General features: G+C 31.5%; 1 pseudogene; it reads left to right on the top strand.

Moving 5' to 3' along the window:
- Positions 1-5,264: 5,264 nt before the first annotated feature.
- Positions 5,265-10,027, top strand: LOC120122947 (annotated as a pseudogene).
- Positions 10,028-10,857: the final 830 nt, after the last annotated feature.

The following is a 10,857-nucleotide window of genomic DNA, read 5'->3' as shown; positions in this document are numbered from 1 at the left end:
ATCACACCTAAACACTAAAATATTTTTATTAATTATGTACTCAATATGTGATTTTTAATCGCTATTACATCCAGACATCGCAAAAAATTGAAATAACATGAACAATAAGAAATGGGTTTTAAGTACATGCAAATTATTGAGCTTTATTGGCTTAGAAATTTAAGGGGTTCGGATCACTCATGCCAAATCGAATTTCACGTGGATGTGTTCATAGATTAAGCTACGTTGGGGGTAAAAAATGTATTTTTTATCAATATATTTATTTAAATAATTGTTTATTATTTAATTTGATTTTGGGTTATTTTGTTTGTTCAAGTTATGGTTTGAAGTATATTGTGCAATTGGGAATGAATCATACAAAGGTAGAGGAATGAGATTGATGCTTATTATTAGAAGCATACATGTTTTATTAAAACATCAACACGAGAACGACAGAACAAGGCGGAACCCACTTAATTAATATAAACTTTGGGTTGAGATGACAGAAGCCATGGGAAGAAGTTTTCAAGGGTCTGAAGATCAACTCGACGGCGGTATTTGCGAAGTCCATCAGATAGGACCAGCTGAAATCCGGGTAAGCCTGGTCGAGCCGACGACCAGTTCTTCCGGTGGTTTCACCATGGCGTCTTCTTCGGGCTCACGAAATAAACCAACGATCTCCTCTCCCTCGCCTATTCACCATTGCGCTCTTTTTGTATATCCCGTTACTAAATGCCTACAAGAACAAAATTCAGATACCAAATATTTAATTATAGCATCAAATGAAAACAGGTATATATTTTAACGTACCATGAAAGTGTCACCCATGATGATGGCGAACGTATCCTGTCGAGGCGAACCGCCATCCATTTTACCGATGAATATTTCGATCCCTCCGACATTGTCTTGGTGAAGTATAGTGATGGAATTAGGGTCGCAATGAGGGCCTGTGCCGAAGGTGACACCGGAATTCTTGCATGGGGATAGTAATTGCTCCTCATTATAGAAGTACCATCTTGGAAAATTTTGCGGTATGGAATGATCCTCCTAAACTCAGTGCCAAAACTCCCATGATGATCAGAGACAATTGTCTCATCTTTTCACAATACGGTAAACCCGCCTCCAAAAATCAGAACATACCATCCTTGTTCAATAAACTTTTTAAAAATAAATTAATTTAAAATAAAAATATAAAAATTATATTTAGAAATACCCGGCTTGCTCACAACTTGGCCCAAAGTAGATGTAAATAACCACCACAGCGGAGTCGGTTCCTCATCGGTACCTGAAGCTAAACGTTTCCTTCCAAGGCAAATTGGTGGAGAATCGGTCGGCATGGGCGGAAGAAAAGCCCGAATGACTGCTGGGCATTTGTCGGAAACCGAGCTTCTTGTCAAGGCAACTCGAAGATCGAATCGATCTCTCAATACGCAGCTTGAATGAGATCAGAGTCGACATCATGGTTGTGCAAGCAGTCCTGACGATGTCGACTGCCTTGGCAGTGGCGATCTCATCTTTGATGAACCCTTCCAGTCTATGGGGAATCGTTGAACACTCCCTCGGTGCCGACCAGGTCATCGTCGGCCACATGAATTGTGGGGGCATGTTGGCTTGCCTTTGCAGCTTGTTTAGATCGAAAAGACGAAGAGTGTTTTCGTCTTTTGGTTCCATGGAAGGAAGCAAAACGAGGTTGAAGAACTCGAATGCATTATGCTGGAAGAGTGTTGCCAATTTTAGAAAAGTCAGTGAGTAGTGATAGGGAAGAAGAACGTAACGTAGTCGTATATATAGAGATTTGAGAACGTACGTATGTATATAGAACGTACACTTGTGTTATGCATGCACCAGCTGCCTGCTTTGCCTTCATTAAGTAGGTTTTAGTCTATATTGACTTCATTAAGTAGGTTGGGTAATAAATTTCTAAAAATTTGAATTTGAATAATTTCTACGTTTTTGCATATCCTACATATGTAGGTTATGTCTAGAAGAATATAACACAATAGAAAAATTTTACAATGACGCATCGTAAATGAGCACGGTTAACGATAAATATCATTAAATTAATTCATAAAATATTAAATTATAAAATACTAAACATATAATTATAAATTAGTTAAAAATTTAAATGTAATTTAATTAAAATATAATATTTATAAAACATTAGTTTTTAGGGTAAATTATATCATTGACCACCTAACTATTTACTCCTTTTACTTTAACTACCATTTTTTCAATCGAGTCACCTAACTATTTAAATATTGTCAATCAAGCCACCTTCCGTTAAATATTAACGGAGGAGATGACATGGCAATTAATAAAATATGTATAATTTATTAATTCAATAAATTTAATCCTCAATCAATTTAATTAATTTGGTCCTAACTTTTAATTAATTCAATAAATTTAATCCTCAATCAGATGGTAACATGTATTACTATGTGATTAGACTTTTTCTTAATATTTTATTTAATTTAATAAAATTTTCATCCAATCAAATGGTGTCACATGTTATCAATTGATGAATAGAAAATAGATTAGATCAACAACACAACTGTTGGGGTTTTGAACCCAAGACGTAAGGAAAGAAGCAAACATCCTAACCACTGGGTGCACCAATCAAATGACAAACCTATCTCGACATAATATATATAGTTAATGAAAATAAAATAATGACCTAATAAGAACTCCAACATTGAATAATTGAATAATATGATAATATATATATATATATAGACACACACAACACATTATAATTGATTAATATGTGAATGTATTTATTTTAATTTTAATCGTTTTAATGGAAAAATAAAAATAATTTTAATATTATAATTGAAATATACGAAGAGCTTCGTTGACTTAGAATTTTTCTGATAGCTGAAGGCGTATCGCAGTAAGCATTTTTAACTTATGCATTGACTTGTTTATATCCCAGTTAGAGTAAGAATTTTATATTTATATATATATCATTATATATTGAGAAAATATTAGGGGGAACTTGGTTTTATTGAATTAGTCTATTTTAATAAATGGTTGTTAAATAAGATTAGAATTCGTTCGATGTTTTAATATTTTAAAATATAAGATATGATACATTTTAGTTCAATAAAATTACAATAATGAAGATAATTTATTAATTTAAAATATGTAAAATGATACATTTCAATTATAACATATTAATTATTTTTTAAAATTTTTGCATTAAATGTGATTTAAAATATAAATAAAACAAATTTATTTATTAATCAATTGTAATATTTTTTATATATTTTATATTTTTATACTATTCAAATATTTCATGTTTGAATCCTTATAATGTTTATTACCATTAACTATATTATAAATTATAGATTTTTTATACTAGACCAATTAGCAGTCTAGCTTAGTGGTTAAGGCACTCAGTTTTTCAGCCTGTATTAGGTTTAAGTCCCACCAACCACAGTTATTAATTTAATATATTTTCCATTCATTTAATTGATGACACGTGGCACAATTTGATTGGATGAAAAATTTATTAAAAAATATTAAAAAATCAAATCACACAGTGACACATGTTACCATTAGATTGAGGATTAAATTTATTGAATTAATTAAAAGTTAGGGCCAAATTAATAGACTGTGTAAGAATGAGGACTAAAAGTGTAATTATATAAATTTTATTAACTGCCACATCATCTTCTCCGTTAATATTTAACGACAGGTGGCTTGATTGACAAGATTTAAATAGTTAGGTCACTCGATTGAAAAAATTGAAAAATTAGTGGTTAAATTAAAAATGATAAATAGTTAGGTGATCAATGGTATAGTTTACCCTAAAATCTAATGTTTTATAAATATTATATTTTAATTAAATTACATTTAAACTTAATTTTTTTAACTAATTTATAATTATACATTTAATATTTTATAATTTAACATTTTATAAATTAATTTAATATTGTTCATCTGTATTCGTCGAACGTGATAACATCATTCAATAGAATTTTTATTTAAAAAAAAATTAATCATTGATGAATACATACATTCTATATATATATACTGATAGAACTCGAGATATTAAAAAATAACATCTTTCTTCTAGGTTTTTTTAATAAATTTTACGATATATGAATAAAAGAGAAGGAAAATGAGAAGATTTTGAAGTCAATTTAGCAACTACAAAAATTTGTTTGCATTTATGCAAGACACAGAGGCATGTGAGCAACCCATTAGGCTAAATCTTTTCAGGGAAGCTGACATGAAAGTACCTCTTTTTTGACAAGTCTTTGTACACTGTCATTTAGTTTTCAATACCTGATAATACAATCCTAAGGTTTTATTTATATATTTAAAGTATATTATATTTTATGTAAACATTGAATAATTTTTGTAAAATAAATATATAAAGTATTTATTTTTTTATCTAACATTAAAGGTTTTTTGAATGTCAATTTATCTTGTGAAATGAGACACCAGATGATTAGAGATTCGAATCATAACAATTACAAATAGAATAAATTAGTTAGAAGGATTGCTTTTATAGTAGGCCTATGCATAATCAGTCATGGATTAGTAAATATATACATATTGTATTATTTTAATATTTGTATATTAAACCATTTATTATCTAATCAAACTAAGATTGAACTATAAGATATTGATGAAATTTCTTAGATAATATGATAGAAAAAACAATTAACTTATATAAGACACATGAATATTTATTTATTTTTACTTAGGATGTTTACAGTAGTATCTATTTAGAAAGTGTTAGGATCATCTGACGATATCTAAAAGAAGTCCAAACGATTCAGTGATTTTTAAATTGCATGATTCTCGATACTTGAAATCTATGTTATCATATTACATGTTGTCCGAAGAAGATATCGTGTCTTTCATATATCTTCTTAAAGATGTCATTTATTCTATATATTTTTTTAAAGAAACCAAGTGGTTCGATCGACTTCCTACCAACACAGTAACATTTACACTATCTCAACAACAAAAAAATATCCTAACACCCATCTGAATCAATTTTTTTATAAACCATTATCTTAACATATTTGTTATAAAATATCGATTTAGTAAGTAATATTATTTAATTATCAACTACATAAATTGAAAAACTGCATTAAATACCAATCTTACTGATTACTCGTCCACGTTCTGGTCACCATTGGCTAACAGTCAACGCATCCGTCACAAATCTACATGACAGCCCTGTGATCACCGACAATCAAAATTGATCTGTAGGGCTGTGAAAACTGAAATCAAACAAGTGAACCTCTCCGACAAGGAACTAAAGAAAAAGGCATGAATTTCTTTTTAACAAAAAAAACGTCAACAAACGTGTGTTTATCCATGGATATCCATTTGTATACTCAAAAGACTTCAACCCACCTGAATCATCGGCACTCTTTGTTTTCCTTTTCTCTCTCTTGATCAGAAAGGTAACTTTCTCTGCAAAATTCCCTTTGTTTCATTGCAAATGACTTCCTTTTTTCTTTTTTTCTAACTGTTTGCTTTTGTGTGATTACATTTATTACCTTGGATCTCTTTCTGTCTCGTTTCTCTCGGATTTGGATATAATTTTTGTTAATTTTATTGAAAATGGCGATTTAGTATATTTTCATTGCTAGGGACTAAGTTAGAGGAAAACATTTGGGTCTAATTAGAGAAACTGAGTATAAAGTAGTTTTCATCTAGAGAAAATTCGATCCCCCCCCCAAAAAAAAATCTAGCTGGTTGTTGGGAGATGATTATCAAAGAAGTTAAAAAGAGGATTTTGGAATTAAAAATTCAGCTTTGAATTGCTGTTGATGTTTTAATTTTTGTTTCAGTTTTTCTATAGCTTAGCTTCCCGGCTTCATATTGCGTTTAACTGGAAATTATAGGATTTATGACTGATAACAAACTTCAGGTTGATAACGGTTTGCTTTAATTAAGGTGGAAATTATAGATTTATGACAGATAAACAACTTTAGGACTTGGAACTAAGTTAACAAAATCAGTAAGGTTTGTTTTTTTTTTATTCAGAATCTTGGTAAAATCATCCCTGCATTCATTAGCATTTGTTGGAGTTGATTTAGCTATTATTGTTTGAAGTAGTTGGTTGGTTCTAGATTTGGTTTCTAATCAGAGCACATTCTGGAATGGTTCTCTTTCCCAAGCAAGTTATTGAATGAAGCTCTGATAGAGAAAATGCTTGAAATAGAAAGTACAAGTGTTCTGCCTTTTTCCGTTGAACTCTCAATGCATGCATAAATTTTTTGTTTCTCACGACTCAACTTGATAAAGGTGTGTTTGTGTTTTCATGAAGGTACCAGTTCCTCAGGTATGGGAAATACCGAATCAGGATATGATGATACTTCTCCCTCTGACTATTGGCATCAACCTTCTTATGAACCTTCATCCCTAGCAGGAACTTCAACTGATTGGAACCATCAACCCAGGCCGCAAGCCCCGTTTACACCTTCTTATGCACCTTCATCCCTAGCAGGAACTTCAATGGATCGACACCATCACTCCAGACAGCAAGCCCCATCTATACCTGACAATTTCAGCTCGTTGGATCAGGTTTTTACCATTATTTGAACTTTGAATTATTAATTTACTAATAGGAGATACTATTTGTTGATAGTACAACTCATAAGGTGAAAATATGAAGCATACCATAAGAGAATGACGAGTACTTTTTTTACTATAGTTGTTGACTGCTGCAGAGTCTTGTTTGGTTTGGCTTGTTTGAAAAATAATACTTTTACAGTTGCATTGCTAGTCTAGATAGAAATATGACCTATTTTGATATTTGAACTGATAAACTAAATTTTAATCCTAGTGAAACAGCAAATAATCAATTCCAGAATTGGTTGGTTATAATGAAAAGAATAACACAAAATCATTCATCATAAAATTTAAAGGATGAATTGAATGCAGGCCGAAGATGTACATTAACTGGAGTGATGAAATACATGGAGAGATGAGGAGGGATTGAGGTAGAACTAAGATCACATGTTAAGCAGTAAAAAAGTATTTGGCATCCCTACAGCTATTGGAGAACATAGTCCTTGATTTAGCTGAAAGAAGTTTAAATAAATTTACTTAATGTAGATTAGATAACATGTCTTGACTTGAAATGACTTATCTGAAAGTGGTTAGGATGGATGACCGTTGCTGGCTAAGGTGTCCTAAACTTAGCATGAAGTTGTGATGGAGTAGTGTGACCACGGTGCATTATTGTAATGTACTTGTGACAGCATACCTCCCTAGGAGTTAAACAAGTACCAGGTCATACACCATGTGAAAAATGATTAAAAGTTCTGCAAATTAAAAAATGGTACTGAGGACTAAATATAAGCAAAAATATATGAAAATTTGGAGGTCACTACACCACTAGAAAATGCACAAGCAATTGAAGTGCAATGTGGTCCTAGCGTCGTACAAAATGTCATTATGATACATCTCTTCCATTTCTCATCTTTAGATTCTGAGTTTCGTGAGATACTTATGTTTGCATATGCTTATCATATTGTTGTATGGTGTTATTTTATTTAAGAGATGTAGTTTTGAATGGAAGTGATTTAATAACAAGAATATTACACTTTAATTAGGTTATTTCAGCATTGAGAGAGGCTGGACTTGAATCATCCAACTTAATACTTGGTATTGACTTCACAAAGAGCAATGAGTGGACAGGTAACCCCCCCCCCCCCCGGTTTTATTTTAATTTGTGGTTCTTATTAAACTGTATAAATTTAGTCCAAAAAAACTCACATTTTTTTACTATAGGGAGAAGTTCATTCAACAGAAGAAGCCTTCATGCTATTGGTGGCTCACCTAATCCATACGAGCAAGCAATCTCTATAATTGGTCGTACTTTATATCCTTTTGATGAAGATAATTTAATACCTTGTTTGGTTTTGGTGATGGTTAGTATATTTATTTCATTATTTGTCTCAGTGATTTCTCTCTTGCTTGAATAAGTTATTTCATTACACTTTTGTTTTTGGTAGCGTCGACGCATGATAAATACATATTCAGCTTTTATCCTGATCACCGACCTTGTCATGGTTTTGAGGAAGCTCTTGCACGGTATAAAGAGATTGTTCCACACATAAAGTTGGCAGGTTTGAAGATCTTTCCTTCTATTCTCTTTAATTTATTTAAGCACTTTGTAAATACACCATTGTGGTTTACATATCTATTCCTCTCTTCTAATTTATTTGGCAGAGAAATTTTTGTACTAAATTTCATGATTATCATCTAATTTTATTGCTTGAAGGATATCAATGCTCATAAATAGTTAGTTGTATGAAACTGTTATTTACTCATAAAACAGTTGTTGTAAGTATCAATGGTGTTTGATCTAATCTCTTAATCGCAGTCTTCAGAACGGATGCAGAGATTTGAATATGATGATTTCTTATTCTTGTTATTAGGTCCAACTTCATTTGCTCCAATTATTAATGCTGCAATTGACATTGTGGATAGCAGTAATGGACAGTACCATGTTCTTGTCATCATCGCAGATGGACAGGTTTAAAAAAGCATGCTTTATGCACTTAGTTTTAAATAATCCATTTCTTTTATGCTTCAGTCTTACCAAATTTTTTTTTGATTGCATAGGTTACGAGGAATCCCGACGTACCGCTTGGAAGGCTTAGTCCACAAGAACAAGCAACTGTTGATTCCATTGTTGCTGCTAGGTAAAGAACTGTTATTTTTAGTGATTAAGATTTATTGTGTTGTTATCGTATTGATCATGGTATTCAATAAGCAGTCATCCTCTCGATTATCTTGGTTGGAGTGGGGGATGGACCATGGGATTCAATGCAACAATTTGATGATAATATCCTCTCGTGCCTTTGACAACTTCCAGGTATGTCGACATTTCTTGAATCAATATGCAAAGAGCAACCTTTTTTGTTGTAAGTTTAATTTGTCTTTTAGTTTCTAGTATATCTAAACAATATTGTGTTTTATGCGAATACTAGGTCATTATCATGGGATTGACACTACTATTACTATGTAATTTTCACATATGGTGATCTCTTTACAAAGGATTGTCTTTTCCATCTTATCTTGTGACTGTAAGTAAACCTTTGGACATGTTCTGTGTCAACAATTCTTTGCAGTTCGTCAACTTCACGAAAATCATGTCTGGAACACGCAAACATCAAAGAAGAAGCAGCCTTTGCTCTTGCTGCCCTCATGGAAATTCCATATCAGTACAAAGCTACCCTGAATATTCGTTTTGATAAGTAAGTCCAGAATGCCAGCTTTCGGTTAATACCTAATGTCAGTTTGGAACAATTTTAGACATAAAACTTTTAAATTATGCAGTAGAGAACTAGAATACAGACACGAAAGACCACTTCCGCCTCCACGAGGAGTGATCGATCATGATAATGTTGTTCAATCATCCCACACGTGACAAACTATGAAACAGTGCAGCCAACGGCCCTGCACAACCCGAAATAAGTTCTGCAGCGGAACCGGTAATAGGGTTCTTTTACTTCTTTTCCAATTAAGTTTTTTACTTTCTTTTTCACAAAATCTCCATTCAAGTTGGTATACTGATGTTGAGATATGCATTTGTTTCTTCAAGGTATGCCCTATCTGCCTGACAAACCCAAAGGACATGGCTTTCGGATGCGGTCACACGGTATGTCCATTTTCGTTAGTTTGAGACATGGATTTTTTTTATATCCACGATGGTTTCGGTTGTCAGTAAATTCTGTTAGTTTGAGTACCTAGACTTCCTTTATATAATTGCTTATCGTGTTTTATCTTGTGTTGTTCAAAGACTTGCAAGGATTGTGGGGTGACAATTTCATCATGTCCGATGTGCCGGCAACCGATAACGACACGTCTGAGACTGTATACCTAATCGAGAGGGTGATTTTCGGGTTGTGGATGTTGAGTCGAGTCGAATGCTATGAAGCATTTTCAGGACAGGACCTCCTATAAAATCTGAGTCGGTATACAAACTCATGTTTTATTTCTATTAGAGAGATTCTCAAATCCAAAGGTGGCCATGTGAGCGAGGATTAAGTCAACAAAGTTCTTTGCATTTGCCTGATAATTAAGTGTTTGTATTTGCAATGTTTACTGCAACTTACAAGAAGAAGATGCAAGGGTTATGAAACAATGGAAATTTATTAAATGGATCTGTACTCGTAAATTTAAAACTTCTATTATAGTACATCGAGTTTCATATAAAATGTGCTTGGAGAAATTGTTTAAATCAAAATTAAACAGTATTATAATATTATAAATAAATAAATAAATATAAATTTTAAAAATATGCATTTAATTCAATTATAATTGAATTCTACAAATCCTATTAAAAATAAATAAACAAGTTTAAGTAATAAAACAATACTCATAAATTTGATTTATTTTCTAATTAAATAGTTTATATGTTCTGATTCATTTTGAAAAATTATTTTTTTGAAAACTAATAAATTCAGATTAATTAGCTTACCTTTTGGAGCTCAAATGTTTTCGAATTCAAATATTAAAGAGGCTTTGCATCATCACAATTCCCTTTTATTTATTTTATTTTAAACCCTCTGTTTTTCTCCGACAGAAATTTGATGGCAACAAAGTTTTTGGAACTTACAAATCTTAAGTTCTTTGTGTGTAGATTTGATCTAAACTCGTTTTATCTTTCTAAGTTGACCAGATATATTTTGGAGTATAAACATAATATCATAAAAATTATTTTAAAATATTTAATTAAAATTAATTCATTTAATAGATTAAATATTGATAATTAAAAAAAAGATTTTATGTTAAAATTTGGGCACAAGAAGCATTATTTAAAGCCAGAAGGAAAAGAAAAAAGAATGGACCCAGATGGACTTGAATTACAAAATTTTATAAATAACTTTAAATAAA

Source organism: Hibiscus syriacus, unplaced genomic scaffold, assembly GCF_006381635.1.
Source record: "Hibiscus syriacus cultivar Baekdansim isolate YM2019G1 unplaced genomic scaffold, ASM638163v2 tig00110388_pilon, whole genome shotgun sequence".
NCBI lineage: Eukaryota > Viridiplantae > Streptophyta > Magnoliopsida > Malvales > Malvaceae > Hibiscus > Hibiscus syriacus.
The sequence above is the reverse complement of the archived record's forward strand: the minus strand, read 5'-3'. Positions and strand labels throughout refer to the sequence as shown.